The sequence below is a fragment of the Hippopotamus amphibius genome, chromosome X, assembly GCF_030028045.1.
Source record: "Hippopotamus amphibius kiboko isolate mHipAmp2 chromosome X, mHipAmp2.hap2, whole genome shotgun sequence".
NCBI classification, from domain to species: domain Eukaryota; kingdom Metazoa; phylum Chordata; class Mammalia; order Artiodactyla; family Hippopotamidae; genus Hippopotamus; species Hippopotamus amphibius.
This window is the reverse complement of record NC_080203.1, coordinates 50,634,951-50,653,354: the sequence shown is the minus strand read 5'-3', so window position 1 is coordinate 50,653,354 and position 18,404 is coordinate 50,634,951. Positions and strand designations below refer to the sequence as shown.

Sequence of the window (18,404 nt, the reverse complement as noted above, 5' to 3'; positions counted from 1 at the left end):
ATATAGTAGTCCTATTATTAATTTTGTGAGGAAATTTCATTGTTTTCCATACTGGCTATACCAATTTACAATCTCACCAACTGCACAAGGATTCTTTTTTCTCCACATTCACACCAGCATTTGTTATCTCTTATCTTTTCCATAATGGCCATAGAGGCAGTTTTAATATCAGTAGATGAGGGTCTCTTCCATTCAGTTATTCTTTTTAATTAATTAATTAATTAATTTTTATTTATTTATTTATTGGTTGCATTGGGTCTTCGTTGCTGCACATGGGCTTTCTGTAGTTGCGGCTAGTGGGGGCTACTCTTCATTGCGGTGCATGGGCTTCTCATTGTGGTGGCTTCTCTTGTTGCGGAGCACGGGCTCTAGGTGTGTGGGCTTCAGTAGTTGCGGCACACAGGCTCAATAGTTGTGGCTCATGTGCTCTAGACCGCAGGTTCAATAGTTGTGGTGCACGGGCTTAGTTGCTCTGTGGCGTGTGGGATCTTCCTGGAGCAGGGATCAAACCCGTGTCCCCTGCATTGACAGGCAGATTCCCAACCACTCTGCCACCCAGAAAGTCCCTTCCATTCAGTTATGATGTCCTGTTCACTGCACCAACCAAGAGAACCAGGTTGAGGTTCATGATCCTTTCTGACACGGATCCTATTTTATTTCCCTCTGATGTAAAGAAAGACTTTGCTGATAAAAAGAACAAACTAGTGGGTACCAAGGGTGGGGGGTGGGGGGAGGACTTTGCAAGGCATCAGTTTGGAATTCTGAAATCCAATGTACTCTGACCCAAGAAATACCAATTCTCCAAAATCTGTTACAAATAGTTACCAACTTGCCAGCGCATTTGCTGAGCTAGAGGTTTCCAGCTCTGCAACTTTATTTCCCAAGTGCTCAAGAGGTATCCCCAGCACGAGAGCAGCCCTGTGTGGGACACAGCAGGCTAGTGCACGGTATAGGCAGCATACGGATCCTCTCGCTTTCCTTGCAGTTGAAGGGGTTTTCAGGCAAAGTCAGAAGGGAAAGCATTCCTTATGCCAAATGGCCTTCACTGTATTCTCCTTGGTAGCAATAAGAAATTCTAGGCAGATGTGTAGGGGAAAAGGCCATCCAAGCCTGCACCTGCAACAGAAATGTGATTTTTCTGCTTTCCAGTGAATTTTACTCATTATAAAGCTGATTCTTTTTGTGACCCTGCTAGATTCTGAACTCTTATACAAAAGCAACAGCAACAGTAAGCCCAAAGAATCTTCCTCCAGTCACTGTAAAACCAAGCACAGGAATAAGCTTTACTAGTGAGAAATACAGATACATGTCTATGCTAAGGTGTTCCCACACAGCTCTGAAGCCTTTCACCATAAATCACATTCACAAGTTCCATCTCTGTCTGCAGCATGCATATGGAGTTGCTACGCTACCGTTGGACCTGGAATAAAATCTGTTCTTGTGGAGGTTATCATAGTACACAGAGGTTATTCTGCCACCAACAGGAAAGCAAGCATGCTAAAAGCACATGAGCTGTCAAATTGGTGAACTTTCCGTGACCTGGAACATCAGAAATGCACTGACTGCAGTGAGAGAAAGAGCATTTCAAATTGTGTTTCTTTTCTATTACAGTCGACATTGCACAACATTGGAAGAGTGGGACTACAGGAAACGATTTTGGAAATGAGACCAGATAATCTCTAATGTCTCTTTCAACCTTAAAATTCTCTAAGCCAAGAAGAGCTGTAAATTCAAAGGCTGTCTGGTGCCAGGGGTGTGATGCAGCCAGGCAGAGGGCAATAGAGAGAGGTGCTACTTGAGGAAAATTGGAGAGCGTGTTCCCCACCAAAAGTATTCATATCAAAACATAATGAACCATATATGTTGTGAACTAGTATGTATTGCATTAGTTATCCTAATTGGTTCCTGTCATATTCTGAAATAAAATTCCATTTTATCAATAAAAAAAAACACCAAACCCCATAATGAAACAAAACCAAACTCTCTGCTACCCCCCACCCCCGCCAAAAACATAAAAAATCTCCAGGCAAAATGCAACCCTTGGACTACCAATTTTCAATTCCCTCCCAAAATCTTACTCTATTTTTCTTTCAAAATTCCAATGAGACTTGAAAATGGAAAGCTCACTGCTTTATCAATGAGCACTCTCTGCTTCTCTCATTTTTTTCCTTAGAAAGATAGCCATATATATAAAATATGTATACTATATATTACATTGTAAAATATATATGTTAAATATTACATTGTATATTATATGTATACCAGGCTTATATTATATAGTTGTATCTAGTTGTACAAATATTAAAATTTGCAAAGCTCTTTCAAAGGTGCATTTGGAAATTTCTCATGCTTATTTCCAGGTAGTTATAGATTTTTCAGCGTTGTCGAGGTACTTGTTTTCAAGGCCTTTATTTTATCGGACTTTCTTTTATATATCATCATCATGGATCAGATGGATACGATGATTGTTCACCAAGGAACTCAGAAGCACAATTCGGGAGTGAGAGCTGAGGGGGAGGCAGAGTGCTCGGGATCACTGGAAGGCAGTGGAGGGGGTGGTCTGTGGCAGCCACTGAGAGACTGCACTCTCTGGGAGAGAAGAGGATCCAGATTTCAAGGAATTCAGTTTCCTTCACTTGCCCTTTGGCCTTCTCTTTCCCTTTCTCCATGAGCTACTTACGTCTCACCTGCAGCAAGAAGAGGAAGTCTCTGCAGGGAAGTCTCCAGAGTCTCACCATGGATCTTCTATTTCTTGTAATGCTTTGAAATTAAGGCAAGAATTTATTCTGCATGACGCCTGAACTCCTCTCTTTGCTCAAAGAGATGGTCTATTAAGAACAGTTTGGGTACAGCGGGAGGAAGTTGGACTGAGGCTCCCCAGGCTCAGCATTAATGGATAAATTGAAGGCTTCCGTTTAGGGTGAGTAAGACGGAGAGTATGTGGCATCTTTTGTTAGAAATACATTTAAATGAAAGATCTTTCAAATGACTGGATTTTGCTTCTCTGTGTGCACACTGAAGGCCAGGTGCTCCATGGAGTCCCATGTACCTCCAGAGTAACATGCGATGGTGTGCGACTCCTGTCCCTCTCTGCCGTCTCTTTCTCATGTATGTGGTCAAAGGGGCTCTGAGGGGGAGTTGGAGAAGCTGGTGACCAGCAAGGGGGACATATTCACACTATCCAGACAAACGAGATAGAGTGAGGGCAAAGGTCAATGACAGAGCACTTGCATCGCACTAGCAGTCACTTGTGAGACCATCGAGGAACCTCTGCCTACAAGTTTCTTTTAGGGACTGAACAGAAGCATTGTGAATTTGCACAGTATTTTATGCATGCTTTATCTTGCTGTCAGACAGCATTTTTTTCAGCATAAAAATTCAATCCTAAGTAGCTTCAAAGCTCCAACCTCACAGCTCAAGTCCAGGTTTTATTATTTTTTTAAGAAGCAGTTTTATATATCATCAGTGTTAACGAAAACATTATGTTCAATTCTTAAGTTGAATTGCGGATTTGAAATATGAAGTTCTCAGAACCATATGCTCATGTTCAAAACTGATGTCTTGGTAGCTGTGACTATTCAGGGCACAGAAATGTATGGAAGTAAATGTGCATTTGAATGTGCAGGTTATACTTTATCATTAAGGCTGGTTATTTATAGAATCAGAGAAAGCAGAGAGCTGTCAAAATGGTTTTTAATAAAACAAACAAGCCACTGCAAAAGGGTATGGTTTGCAGCAGGAATACGTGCCATAATCAGGATCCTTTGTCTTTCATAGAAAGAGCCAGCCACACTGCCCCTGCAAGCAAAGCACTTTGCAGCAGCTGGACAAAATGCTGGAAAAGAGATGCAGCTGGGCCCTTCCTCTCCGGAGAGTAAGATGGATCCCTTGGAGGTAGACTCAGCTGGTTATGAAACCTCCAATGACTAGCAGGCTCAGTTCTCCCAGTTAACCACACAGTATTTTTCAGAAATCATATTTTCAATAGCCTTGAATAATATTAACTTTCTAAAGTGTTCGAAAATAAAAGAATCTGCTCCTAGAAAAGAGCAGTAAATGATGTTTATATCTACATTAAACATATAACTAAGGTTTTTTTTTTTTTTTTACGTAACGGTGACTTGTGCAGCAGACAGTAGTGCAGTGTTCTGGTTACAAAGACTCTAGGCTCTGCCACTTCTTAGCCACGTGAATTTTTGCGGTTTCTTAATCATTGAGTCCCAGTTTCTTCATCTGTAAAATGGTGATGATAAAGGCATCTTTGTTTATTTTTAGTGAAACGCTCATTTACAATGAACCAGGCTTTCCACCATGTTTAGACGAAATCTCCTCCATATATTTGTTGCCAGTGATACTATCCTGTTACTTATTATAGAACTTAGGTGTTCTCAATGAAACTGTTCAATCCGCTAGGTAAGCCACTGTTGATGGGTCCAGGTTTAACTGCCATATATGTTTAGACACTGTGAACCACTGTGTTTCAATCTTCACTTTCCCTTTGAGTTTTGCACTTGACAATCTGCGATCATCAACAAAGTTTTGTTGATCCAATTCTCTAATTTCTTGTTGACCAAAACTTCACTAGTTATATGCTCTTCTATAATCTAATTCCACGAGCTCCTGTTCTCTTTATTGCCGAAGACATTTTTGTGGCCTGATTAAATATTGATTTGAGCTTATTTTCAACCCATAAGGCTGGCTATAATTATATGTAAATTATTTTCGAACTTGACAGAGACTACTAACTGCCTAACTAATGTCTGTTTTCTCTTACTTAGTTAATAAAAGAACCCAATTTTATCATGGATAGCCTATGGCATGTAAGTGAGAGATAGGATGGGACTTCCAGGAGCTCCCCTTAAGAAAGTGATAGCATTTGGTATATGCATTCTTTTCCGTTCCCATTTCCTGCTTCTTGCCAGTAATGTAGATGTGATGGCTGGAGCCCTAGAAGTCATAATGAATAATGAGGTGACCTTGAGCCAGTGCAAAAGATGAAGGATCATAAACATAAAAATCCACACCTTGGATTTGCCATTATCAGCTTTGAATTGCCTACCTTTGAACATCTTTTATGTTAGAAAAAAAATAATTTTTTAATCTTGTATAAGCTCCTGTTCTTTAGGTCTCATGCTATTTCTAGATGATACAGCCCACTTTGCTGAGCATGTGTTCTGTGAGCACAGTCAACCTAGTAGTGGTTATATTGGTCCCATGCAGAAAAGATATTCTAAATATCACTGGATCCTCGTGGATGATGGAGTTTACATTTTCAGTGCAAATGCCACACTTCTTTCCCTGGAAACATTTTAATTCCAATGAAAAAATGCTCTGAATTTATTAGGCTTCATATTCATTGAGACTATTCCTCTAGACAAGTGTCAATTGATCAGGGTCAGAAATGGAAAGACTTTGTGTTATTATTCTACATTTTTATGACCCATAATGACACACCACAAAACTTTGAAAAGCAGAAACTCAGGGATTGAAACCAAGGTATAATGTTGAACTGAAGATTTATTCAAATAGAAAGTGGTATACATCTCAAAATTGAGATTAACAAAAGATATCGTACCCTAAGTGGTTGTCTATGTTTTGTCCCCCTTCTACCAGTGTTTTTCAAACTTTTAAACTTTTCTGTTTTTAAACTTTTTATTTTGAAATTAATATAGATTCACTGGAAGTCGCAAAGATAGTTCAGAGAAGTCCTATGTACTCTTCACCCAGTTTTTCCCAAAGGTTACATCTTAAGTAACCGGAGTTCAAAATCAGAAAATTGACTTTTTAATATATGTGTGTATTAGTCAGGGTTTTCCAGAAAAAGAGAACCACAATAAATCATATTTATTATGAGGCATGGGCTTATGTGCTTTGGAGGCTGATAAGTCCCATGAGCTGCCGTCAGCAAGCTGGAGACCCGGGAAAACCAGTCTGAGTCTGAAGGCCTAAGAACCAAGGGAGCTGATGGTGTAAATCCCAGTCTGACAGCGAAAGACTATAAGATGTCCCTGCTCAGTCACTGAGGTAGGAAAAAAGGGGCAAATTCCACCTTCCTCTGCCTTTTGTTCTATTCAGGCCCTGTTCAGTAGATTGCATGAGGCCCACCCACGTTGGGTAGGGGAATCTACAATTGAAATGCTGATCTCATCCCAAACACCCTCACAGCCACACCCAGAAATAATGTTTAATCTGGGCACTCTGTGGCCAGCCAAATTGACACATGAACCATCACAATGTTTAGAGTTCTGTGTCAGTTTATGATGTGTAGATTTGTGTAACCAGCACCACACTCAATATGCAAGACTATCCCATCACCACAAAGATCTTCCTCATGCTGCTTCTTTATAGTGATACTTATCCCTCCTGCATATCATTCCTAACTCCTCAAAAGCAGTCATCTATTTCTCGTCTCTATAATTTTGTCATTTTGAGAATATTGTATAAATGGAATTGCAAAGTATATGACCTTTTAAGATTAGACTTTTTTTTTTCACACGGTATAATACCCTTTAGATTCTTCTAGGCTACTGTGTGTATCAATAGTTTGTTCCTTTTTATGGCTGAGTAGTATTCCATGGTATGGATGGGCCACAGTTCATATAAGCATTCACACACTGAAGTGTATCTGTATTGCTTCTAGTTTTGGGCTAGCTATTACCAATAAAGATGCTATGAAGAATGGTACACAGGTTTTTGTCCAGACATACATTTTCATTTCTCTGGAATAAATGTCCATGAGCACAATTGCTGGGATGGTAGTTGCATGTCTAGTTTTTAAAGAAATTGCTGAATGATTTTCCAGAATGGATATACCACTTTACATTCCCACCAGTTGTCTCTTGACCAACTGTTATTTATTTTCTGGAGTCCTAAGTTTCCTAGTCAGTCCACTTTCTTTTTCTCCACCTTTCAGAGTCTTCTTATGTTTGTTTTACATATAATGTCCAAGATTTACTAGTTGTATTTAGGAGGAAGAATAGGAAAAAATACATATCCTTTGTCTTCCCAGAGTCAGAATACGTCTCTGTTTTCTTTTTTTTTCTCTTTTTTGACAAACACAAAAATCTCATACTCTCTTTCAATGTTATACCAAATTTCAAAATAGATTAACTCATGATTAAAAAATAAACAACAACATTGAGGCAAATTTCCATTCTGTTTTCAAACTAATCAACCAAACTTCTTCCTTCACCACTCTCTCGTCTGCTATTATATATGTTCTCCAACTTCACTGAGGCTCCTTGCCCTCTTCCATTTTCAAGGTTCTGACAGTTTTCATTTCTAATCCTCCTACTTTTATTTCCAGCCATATCTCCACTTCCTAGTTAGGCTGTTCTTTTGATACTTGTGACCTATTATGAACCTAAACATCAAAATCAGTGTCAGATTTTTGACCTGTTTTTTTAGAACAAAGATGTTCAATTTTAGACAAGTTTGGATAAGCATCAGATAAGAATCCATACTCTTAATCAATGCTTAGTTGAACCAGCCTTCAACAAGCTTTTGAAGCCTGCCCATCACAAGAGATTTGCTTTTTATCAGTATTTGGCTTGATTTAAACTAACCTGCTCACCTTTTTGCTTTGTGAAAAAATGGATCAGTTTGGAATCATCAGACTTGGAATGGGTGCATGGGCCTGTTAAATATAGTTTGGGAGTATTTTAACACACAATATCATAAGCTGAATGTAATTATAAAGGGCTGTTAGATGAGGTTCAATTTTAGCACAGATCTACATGAAGGAGACAAGATTGCTTTTTTTCCCCTCTTCTTTAGGATATGGATAAATTTGTATTTTCCCTGAAATTTATTTATTTTTCCTATGGAAGGGTTGAGATCATTATATTAATATTTAACTGCAGTGGAAACATGAAACCTTTCATAAGTTTTGTTTTCAACATGAGAGGTGTAATTATACACACACACACATCGTTTATGCATATATTTTTGGTTGTTTTTGTGGTTAATTGGTTGTAAAGTGTAGCAAGAAAACAATACTACTTTGGAGACAAACAGATAAAAGAGAATAGAAAGTCAAACAATTTTCCAAGGGCTAATTTATTAGATTTTGTTTAATCATTAAATTTATCCTCATTTTATAAACCAAAATAGTTACTTAAAGTTTGCTGCATTTTTATGTCTTTATTTTTATTGTAAATTTTTTGGTGAACTCCTTGGCATCATTTTCTATAGAGGGGCTGGGTATCAGGACTGCCATATAAAGTATCAAGAGGGAGCTTTCTCTTTGTGCTGCCACTTTCAATCATTTACATTTTGGTTTCTTTAGGTTGTGGGTTTTGAAAAAAAATTTGTTTTATTTAGTTTTTGTCTTGGAAGTTTAGATTTTTATTCTGACCATTTGTTAGTGTTTTCCCTAAAATAATGATAACTAAACAACCAAAAAGCTAAAAGTGTCTTTTTTTCTCTTCCTTTTCTTTTTCTTTTACATCTCCTGTGGTCCATCAGTAGACAGAACTTCAGTTAGTTTTATGAAATGCAATATTTAGCACTCCCCATCCTACTTTTTTAAAGGAAAAAGATAAACTTCAGTGACTTGAAGTTGAGAACATGGATATAGCCTCATTCAGCCACACTCAGATTGTATTGTATTCCTCACCTCCTTTTAGCCTGAATGTATACAGTGCTGGGTGGCAAAGTACACAAACCCAGGCTCCATCGTCATCATCACCAGTAGCATGGGTTTGAGCTGCTTTGTATGACAAAGTACAATGACTGATCCCAATCTCTCCTCTCTGGAAAAACCAGTCATTCCACTCAGCATCACCTGAAATACCAAAAAGCAAATTGTAGCATTCCTTGGGAAGAAATAACTTCCATTTCATTTTCATCTCCTTCTCTTTGCCCTTCCCCTTTCTATCTTCCCCCTCCTCCCCTTCCTCCAATTAAGTAAATCTATTATGTTTCTCTTTTCCAAAATGGCGCCTAGAGTAGCCATTAGAATGGTCTTCTCTGAAGTCAGTGTTCACATAGGTAACCAACAGTCCTGCTGCTAATAGCTGCTCCTTCTGTGGTAGGATTTTCAATGTGCTGTGTTTTCAGCATCTGTGCAGACTTCTTACTTCTAGATTTTTCAAGAGACTGCACATTTCCAGTGATGGTTTTAGGTTTCATTCCAATGGCTAGAGATTGACCTTGGTTCTTCAGTTTCCTTAGCTATTTTGCTGTCCATCGAACAGGGTTTTGTTTTGCTAGTGTTGAATCGCTGTTCCTTAGTTAACACTTCAAGAATCATCAGCCAACTGCTACTAATTTCAGTACGTTCTTCCCAAGTACCATAAGTAAGTTCCTTACTGGCTCAGCAGCACCAGTACCTAATACTCTTTGGATGATTTTAAAGTCTAGCAATGTGTGCAAAGGAAGATTGATTAACTCTACTCCTGGTTGCATCAGCAGTACATCTGAGTATGCATCACCCTTAGATCCTTGTTCCTTTAATCCTTGACAACAACAGAATAGACTTCCAAGGGGTCTTCCCTTAGCTCATTCAGATAATCCACCGTGTCACACTCTGATTTATTTACCTGGGATTGGCAGGTTTGCTGAAGTGTGTTCAATACTACCTCTAGGTATTTGTTAAACTCTCCACTCATAACAAGGGCAATATCACCAAACACTTAAAGAATCTTCACAGACCTATGGACAGTCTCATTTTCCAAGTTCTCTGTCAAGAAAAAGTAAGGTACTGCATTGCAAGGTGTGACATAAGTCATCCAATTATCTCACAGTCTCCAATAAAACCTTGTACTCGGTATAATTTTTCAGTAAAATACCCATACTCAGGAGAACTTAGAGGCCTCTATATACTTTAGGAATTCACCAACCAACATTTCCTCTGATGTGCTAACTGCTATCGGATCACCCTCTTGCATACCCCCCCATCCAACTGTGCTTTGGAAAATCCTTAACAGGGAGACCATCATCTCATCTTGATGCTGCACTTTTCAGAGAACATTTTGAAGAGTTATGTGGAGTAAAGACTGAAGGTCACTGAATTGGATCTTATCAGAAGTGCTTTTATATGTGACTGCATCTCTATTAAAACACTTTTTGCAGTTAGAGTTGCCAGCGTCAATTTTTGATCTGAAGGGTAATAGTACTTGGTACTGTTTTTCACAATTTTCATCAAAGCTTAGCATGAAGCACTTCTCAGGTTATGCTGGTGGCCATCAGACCTGTCTGTGATCTCTAAGAGCTTCTGAAATGTGAGGATAAGCAGTAAGTAAGTAGCTGTTTCTTCCTGGTCATGACTTATGAAGTTTCATAAGCAGCTGCAGCTAGATTGGAAAAACTCAGCACACATTTCATGCCATTCTGGGTTCAGTGCTCAGGCTTTCTCTCAGACATTGTAGCAAGTGAACCGAGCAGACATCACTTATGGCAACTTCATGGAGCAACTCGCAAAATCTGCCCCCAGTCTGTATACTTATATAGCAGAGCAACTTACACAGGGGTCTTTGGTTAATTATATTAAGCGAGGCATTGCCTGTGTAACTAGGAGTTTGAGCTTACCGGATTTCTTTTCTTCCAAGATACAGGCAAAAGTCATCACAATGGTATCAGGGTTCCAAGAACTAATCAGGGGTCCCGATCTGTTCTTTACAAGAGGGAAGGACAGGTGGCACAATGTCATCTTCACATCAGGTGGCCAGGAGACTCATCATTTTCATCATCTTTTGTTAGTGTCTGTGTGAGAATTGGAACCTCAGTTTTATTGTTTCCTTAGCATAGATCTTGCTGTGTGCTCTGGGACCTTCTTTGTTCTGCTGCCTCTTTAGCTTCAATGGCCAAATATATTTTGTCATCACAGACATTGGATCAGAATTTCATTCCTTACAGGGCTGCTTCATCAAAGTCACCGTGTTACTTCAATTGTGACCACCAAAAGAGCAGGACTCGTATGTGTCTCCACGTATTGATAATACAGGGGCATTTTCTTCACCAGATTCTGTAATGTAGTCACTAACACCTTATTATCTTGATAACAGGCTGCTTCATAGACTATCTGGGAAAGAAATTGTCTTTCACATTCTTTGCCAAATTTTGCTTCAATCAACTCCAGTACTTCAGAAGTGCCTTAGTAACCACTAACTTCACATTATTAGTGGTATTTTCTTTCCTCTTCCCCTGGATTATGGCAGTCAGAATCTCATTGGATGGATCTTGCAGCTGCTCTGTGTGAGTATCTTGGCAGATGTAGCAAATTGCATCCAGTGTCGACTCTTCCATGTGCTCTGTGCTGTTGGAGTTTGTGACATTGTCTACCAGCTGAAGAAGGTCTACCAGTTGACCACTGGTTTACTGGGTTCTCTATACAAACAATTTCAGCCATCATTGTGAGGAAGAACTAACCTAGTAGGTTTCTGTGCTCAAAGTCTGCAAAATGGTTCTTGGCTTCTCAGTCAACCATTAACATCAATGGAAAGCCATTCTGCTGCTGTTGTACCTTGATGTTTGGATCCTCAGCTGGCAAAGAGTTCTTGATCTGTAGACGAGCTGCAACCCTGCTGATCTGGCTGTTTCCTGAATTTTCTGGCACTCCGGACATTTCCACAAGGACCTTTGGCAAGTTTCACCACCCCACACTCCGGAAACTTCTACATAGTTTCTAGTCCAAGCAGAGGTGGAGACATAGATATCTCAAGGCTGCAATCAGCTCCAAAGTAAAGGTGATGGCAGTTGCTTCTCTTCAGGCAATGCTTGCTTCTCAGGTGAAAGCTCTGACTGGAGATAGGGGTTGGGAGCCAAGAGGCACTGGAGGGTTTGAAGGGGGTCAGAGTTGCCATAAGTTCGTTCATCTGTTCCTTCTTTATAATGCTCCATCATCCTTTCCTTCCCACTCCTTCCCTCCCACTTTCCTTCTTTGCTGTTAGCAGTGGCAGCTGCTTCTCTGGTGGAGGTGGTGAAGAAAACTTAGAGGCAGCTCAGAGCATACTAAAGCTTGGTTGGTGAGAAGTGAAAGGAGAAAAAGAGGCAGAGAGTGAACAGAAGCTAGTAGGGATGGAAAACTCTGCTACACTTTAGGTTACAGAAACTGGAAGCTAAATGATAAACACCAAAGTTCATTAAAATGACATACGATTTGTGGGAGAGGGTGCATGTATATCAGTAATCAGTTCAGTGATCAAATAGCTAATGATGTCTTATACCCCCCAATGATTTCCTTAAAGGAAGTTACGTTATAATAGAACTTATAACCTGCCATTCACTCAAAGTTTCTTCATCCTAGCCTATGTGAAAGAATTAAACTTTCATTATTGATTAAGTGCTTTGGGATTCAGACTGGTGACAGGAACTTTAAAAAAAAAAACTGCTGTTTATAGGGTACTAAAGGACCATATATTAGACATTTCAGTCAAAATTCCACAAATGTACAACCCCACCATCAGCAGTGTTGTCTGCAATATACGGAAATAAAAGGGATGACTGGTTCTTTGTCAAATCTTAGACTCATCCAGTACAGCCCTGCAAGACAGGGGTAGTAACTGTATGCATCAAAATGTCATGTTAGCATGCACTTCAAATAGGGTTCAAGGTTACAAGGGCAGGAGAACTCTAGGGGCAAGAACAAAACAATTTTAGTTTGCTTTCAAACTGTCAAAATTAAGTGGCTAGTCATTTCTGTATATCAGTTTGGTGCAGTTACATGGGAATGGAAATAATCTGGTAGATGGGGATAGATGAAATTTTAGCTCAAGTATTTTATCCTGGAAGGGGCAGATGCCTGATATAGCCAGGAGATAAAATTCAGGAAGCATGTTTCAAAGATACCTCCTAGAGGAAACCTTTGGAAGATTTGAAAAGACTAGACATGAAAAGGATTTGGGGCAGTAGAGCTAGGAACATGTTTACCCTAGGCACAGGCAAACACATATGCACCTGGGTTTATATTTTGTTGAGTTTAGACAGAAATGTCTTAGAAGGTTTGTGCTAAGAAGGAGAGAGGAACAAAGACTTTCTGCAAAAATTGTTCAATTTGTAGTTGCAGCTAATGGTGGCAGAGAAGTTACATTTACTTATTATCATAGACAAGCAAATTGTGCTTCCTAGCCTTGGCGAGAAAGTTTGTGGAGCTGGTGAGTGCTTTCCACAAGGTAGTCTTTCATTAAATATTAGTGGATTTGATTTGTGCCATCTACCCCATATATTCACAGAATGCCCAGATGTCTATCTCTGGAAAGTCACAATCTAAACATGAAGTATGCAGTCTGGAAGTATTAATTACTCCATTGCTCTGATTCTCAACCCAATACATTTTTTACAGAAAGTATTTCCTAAAACTTACTTTAATTTTTTTTTTTTTTGCCATTTGCTATATCTTTACCTACCGGTTCATAAACTTGGAAGCATATACTACACATCTTGACACCAAGAAACATGTGTATTTCACTCTGGAGAACAATGTATAGGAAGTTATTTCCCCACAATGCATGGGTCCTCTTTGTTGTCTGATAAAATCCCAAGGACGCCAGGATGTGTTTGGGTACATTGTCATTATGTTGGGCTAAGAATTAAGTGGAACATAATCTGTTATATTTAACAGTGTTTGTGAAGAATTTGAAATTACAAAATTGTTGCAGTAGGGGTGATTGGCAAATTGTGAAAATGCTGATGTTTAATCTCCTATTCATGTAAAATTCTTAAATGAAATTTGTACATACTATAATCTACTGATACACAGTACTAAAGAAAAAAATAACAATATAATGTCCTAACAGTAATATGAAGGGTAAATGAAAGGAAAGTAATTTATGATAAAATAATATGTGTTTCTATATGCAAATACACAGGCAAAACCAACCCAGAAGACATACTACAATAGTCAGATGCTCATAACTGTAGGTAAAATAATTATGATATGACAGCTACCAATGTTGACTTTATATTTACCCAATGCTCAAACACTCAAATATGCATCAGTGCTATTTTTGACACGATATCCTCAAATGATGATAAATGTTCGTTTCAAATAGAACAAAGAATAGCATTTCCTCAAACTATAGTGTGTAAAAAGATTTTTCAACTACATGAATGTGTATTGGGACATTTGAAAGTCATCCAAGAAATGTTTCTTGAGCACTCACTATGTGCCAGACACTATCCTAGGTACTCAGAATACAATGGTGAAAGAAACAGGCAAACATCTCTGGTCTCATGGAGCTTATAAACTAGTTGGGGGTGGGGTGGGATGGTGATAGACAATTAACATGATAAACAAATTAAATAGTATGTTATAAGGTAGTAAGTTCCTTGGGGAAAAAACTGGAGCAGGGTAACTGCATTGGAATTGCCAGGGAGTGGTGGGTGATTGGAATTTGAAATAGGAGTGGTTGTGGTAGGCCTCATTGAGAAGGTGACATCTGCACAAAATCTGGAAGGAGCTTAGGGGAGTTAACCATGCAGATGTCTGGTGAAAAGCATTCCAGGCAGAGGGAACAGCCAGTGCAAAGTCTCTAATGAGGGTACATGCCTGGTACTTTCAAGGCACAGCAATGAGGCCAACATAGCTACAGCCAAATGTGTGAAGAGGGAAGTAGCAGGACACGAGGTCCAGAGAGTTAATGGGAAGAGGGCATATCATGTGGTGCTTTGTAGGCCACTCTAAGCACTTCAGCTTTTCAGTAAAGTGGGAAGCCATTGCAGGGTTTTGAGCAGAAGAATGATATCCGACTTAGTTGTTATGTCGTGAATAGTCTGGCTGGGGGGATGGGCTGGTAGGGAAGGGAGGAAAGAGTGGAATCAAGGAGTCCAGTTGGATATTGTAGTAATCCAGGAAAGAAGTGATTGTAGATAGACCAGGGTTTTAGCTCTAGAGATGTTGAGAAGAGGTGGAATTTTGGATAAGTTTTAAAGAGCCAACTGGATTTCTTGATGAACTGGGTATGGAGTATGAGAAAAATAGAGGGATGAAGAGTAATTTCCAACTTTTTAGCCTGAGCTTCTGGATGGTAAACTTTTCCATTTACTGAGAACGGAAAGACTACAGCTTTTGTAGGGTGGGGGAAGAGGGATATTGAGTTCAGTTTTGAAGATGTTGAGTTTGAAAGGTCTATTAGACATCTATGTGGAGATGTTGATAGGCAATTGGAAATACAAGTATGGCTATTCAGAAGAGAGGTCTTAGCTAAAGTAAAAAACCTGAGAGTCTTAGCCATGTAGATGGTACTTAAAGCCATGTTATTGGATGAGCTCACCATCAATAGGGATAAAAAGCGGACCTGCACAATACTTGGCTTCCGCAGAAGGGATCTCCAACTCCATAAACAGGAGTCAAGGGGTAGCCACACAAAGCTTCAAAAATAATTATTTTCCTCCTCTGAAAGGAATTAATAGTGGGCTTTGTGCACTGGAACTAAGATCACACCTTTTCAGGATTTCCATCCCATCCTCAGAGTTCAATTGTGGGCATGAGTATTAGGAATAACTTTCAGCTTCTCCAGGTGTTCTCAACAGCATCAATGGCTGGAGAGTGAAACCTCATACCGGGACTAAGACAATGCTTCCTCTAGACAGTCAACCCTCCATAATCAGGAATCAAGCTGGGTTGGAAGTAACACCTGGCTTTCTCAATAATACTCAATTCCATAGACGTTGTCATTTACTAGTTCTTGTCATTACTAATAACTTCATCTCTTCCATTATCTCAGTATCATTATAATCACTCATTTACATATTCCCACAACTCTCATGTCATAGAACAAATTTTTTCAATGCAGGATTATGTCACATATTGCAGGGGGTACCCCAAACATTATAACAACAAAAATGTCCCTATATATTTCTAGATGCCCCAAGGGGAAGACATGCTTTCTTTGTTGAGAGTCACTGTTCTATTTTAGGGAAAATATCATAGTTGCTAAAGTGCTGAGTGAAACAGCATTCTTTTACCCAGGGTACCATTAAAATTTCCAGAATTTTCCCTCCTGGCTAGCAAGATCTATAAAGATATCTCCATTTTTACATTTTAATTGTGACAATTGTCTCAAATAACCTATTGTGTTGGCCAAAAAGTTCATTTGGTTTTAAGTAAAAATAAAAGACACATTTTTCATTTTCATGAAGAACTTTATTGAACATATTCACTAACCAAAGGAACTTTTTGGCCAACCCAATATAAAATCACTACTAGTTATTTTCAGATTTAGCTCTTCCAAAGTGGGAATACCATTTCTTGGAGTACCTCTTAAATAATGATGCTAGAACAATGAAGATGCGAGGTAATATACCTGAACTCTTTGGAATATAAGACATTACCTAACTCCTATTAATTATTATTCTGAGGCAAAACTGGAAAATACACTGGGTGTAAATAAGAAGGAAGATGTGGAGATGGTGATTTCATAAAGTTCATTAAAAAACCCCCCAAATTAGTTTTTCTATCTAAAGAATAGCTCTACTGCAGAAATACTTTCCAGTCTCATTCCAAAGCAAAATATAGCCATCATCCACATTGGTAGTTTAAGAGACTACGAAGGCTCCAAGGGCATTTGCCACAAGTTGCTGAGTGAGCTTTGACCAGATTCAGGCAAGCATTTTGCAAAATGCAGAGCTCTTCAACCAATTTTGAGTGCTCACAGAAACAGAATTAACATCATCTTTATTTTATTATTATTTTAAAAATATTTTATTTATTTTCTTTCTTTCTTTAGGCTGCATTGGATATCAGTTGTGGCACATGGAATCTTCATTGAGGCTGTGGAAACTTTGTTGAGGTGTGTGGGCTCTTCCTTGCGGTGCGTGGGTGTCTCTCTAGTTGTGCCACGCAGGTTTTCTCTCTCTTGTTGTGGCACGTGGGCTCCGGAGTGCATGGGCTCTGTAGTTTATGGCACACGGGCTTCTCTAGTTGAGACACATGAGCTCAGTAGTTGCAGTGCGCGGGCTTAGTTGCCCCGTGGCATGTGGGATCTTAGTTCCGGGATCGAACCCTCGTCCCCTTCATTGTGAGGCGGGTTCTTTACCACTGGACCACCAGGGAAGTCCCTTTACATTGTCTTCAAACCCAAAGTGCCATCATCATCAGCATCTTACTATTTCTTGAGTGCCCACTGGATGCCTAGTACTGTGCTAAATTTTAAAAAAGTATTTTCACAGTTTTTATGGAGGTAATCTCACAGCTGAGACATTCACTTATAAATTGAAAAAATCATCCCTCTGTGCTATCATGAAAGGTAGCAGAATTGTGGCTTTATAGTAAGAAGTGTTAAATAGGTATAATGAAAGGACCCCTGGGCACAGATCTTCTGCTGCCAACTAAGAAACCTCCCTACAGGATATCAGCTTGAATGAACCCCTGGTCCTTGGAGTCAGAGAAAGATCTTTATGATCATTAAATTGGATTGACAGACACTGCCTTGAGACAATGGCAGGTGTTTCTGCTGAGCACCTGCAAATCACAATGTAGTGAGAAGTGAATATTCTTATACAAGGATATCATTTCCAAACTTGACACTGTATTTGCATAATAGACATGTGTAGTTAATTTAAAAAAAATAGGAAGATGTAATCCAGTTGTGGAATAATTCCCCCATCTAACTTCAGAACATTGTGCTGTCTCTATGACTGCGTAGTACAGGAAAAGGTTATTTCTGAGCAGCTTCAGTCATATGGTTATAAACCCCAACATTTTGGCTTCAATTGCAGTGCATTTTGAAAGGCCAAATGCAAAGTCTGACTGCTGGCAAGTCTTAATACTTCTGCCAGTAAATGCTGCTGAATCTCTCAAGCAGCAATGTGTTAATTTGATCTCTTTCCACTGCCCCTCAATTCTTCTCTGTCCTTTAGCACTAAAAGATAATCACTTCTGGGAGCAATTAATCCACCTAGAGACTTTTTTTTTAAATTTACTGTATTTGTTATAAGATGTACAACTCAAAATCGTAAGAATGAATGAAAACAGCCTTAATTTACATGTCAGATGAGCTGAAGTATTGATTTAATAGATGTAAAGAACACCATCATTTCTGACCTGAGGTGAACACCCTTTTTCTCAGCTGTTAATCTTCATTATGAGTCTCTCTGGATTCTGGGTATCACAGCTACCTGAGCTATGTCTTTTGAATACAGAGTTACTTCCTTTCCAAAGCCTGTCACGCCATCCTTGAACTGTTTTCAGCCATCCTTTTCTTTTATGAAAGAATTTCATTGAGACGGCTTTTTGCTTTCTTTGCCATAACCTGCAAAAAACATGAGCACCTGGTAGAATCTTCTTCAATAACATCTCGCTAGAGACTGAATGTCTGCATCCACCCCAAATTCATATGTTGAAACCTAATTCCCAAAGTGATGTTACTAAGAGGTGGGGCCTCTAAGAAGTGATTAGTTCCTTAGGGTGGAGCCCTCATGATTGGGGTTAGTGCCCTTATAAAAGAGACCCCCAGAGAGCTCCC

The 18,404-nt window shown here is 39.2% G+C and overlaps 1 pseudogene; it reads right to left on the bottom strand.

The window, feature by feature from the left end:
• Nucleotides 1–9,121: 9,121 nt before the first annotated feature.
• On the bottom strand, nt 9,122–11,590 carry LOC130841438 (importin subunit beta-1-like; annotated as a pseudogene).
• Between the last annotated feature and the right edge of the window lie 6,814 nt (nt 11,591–18,404).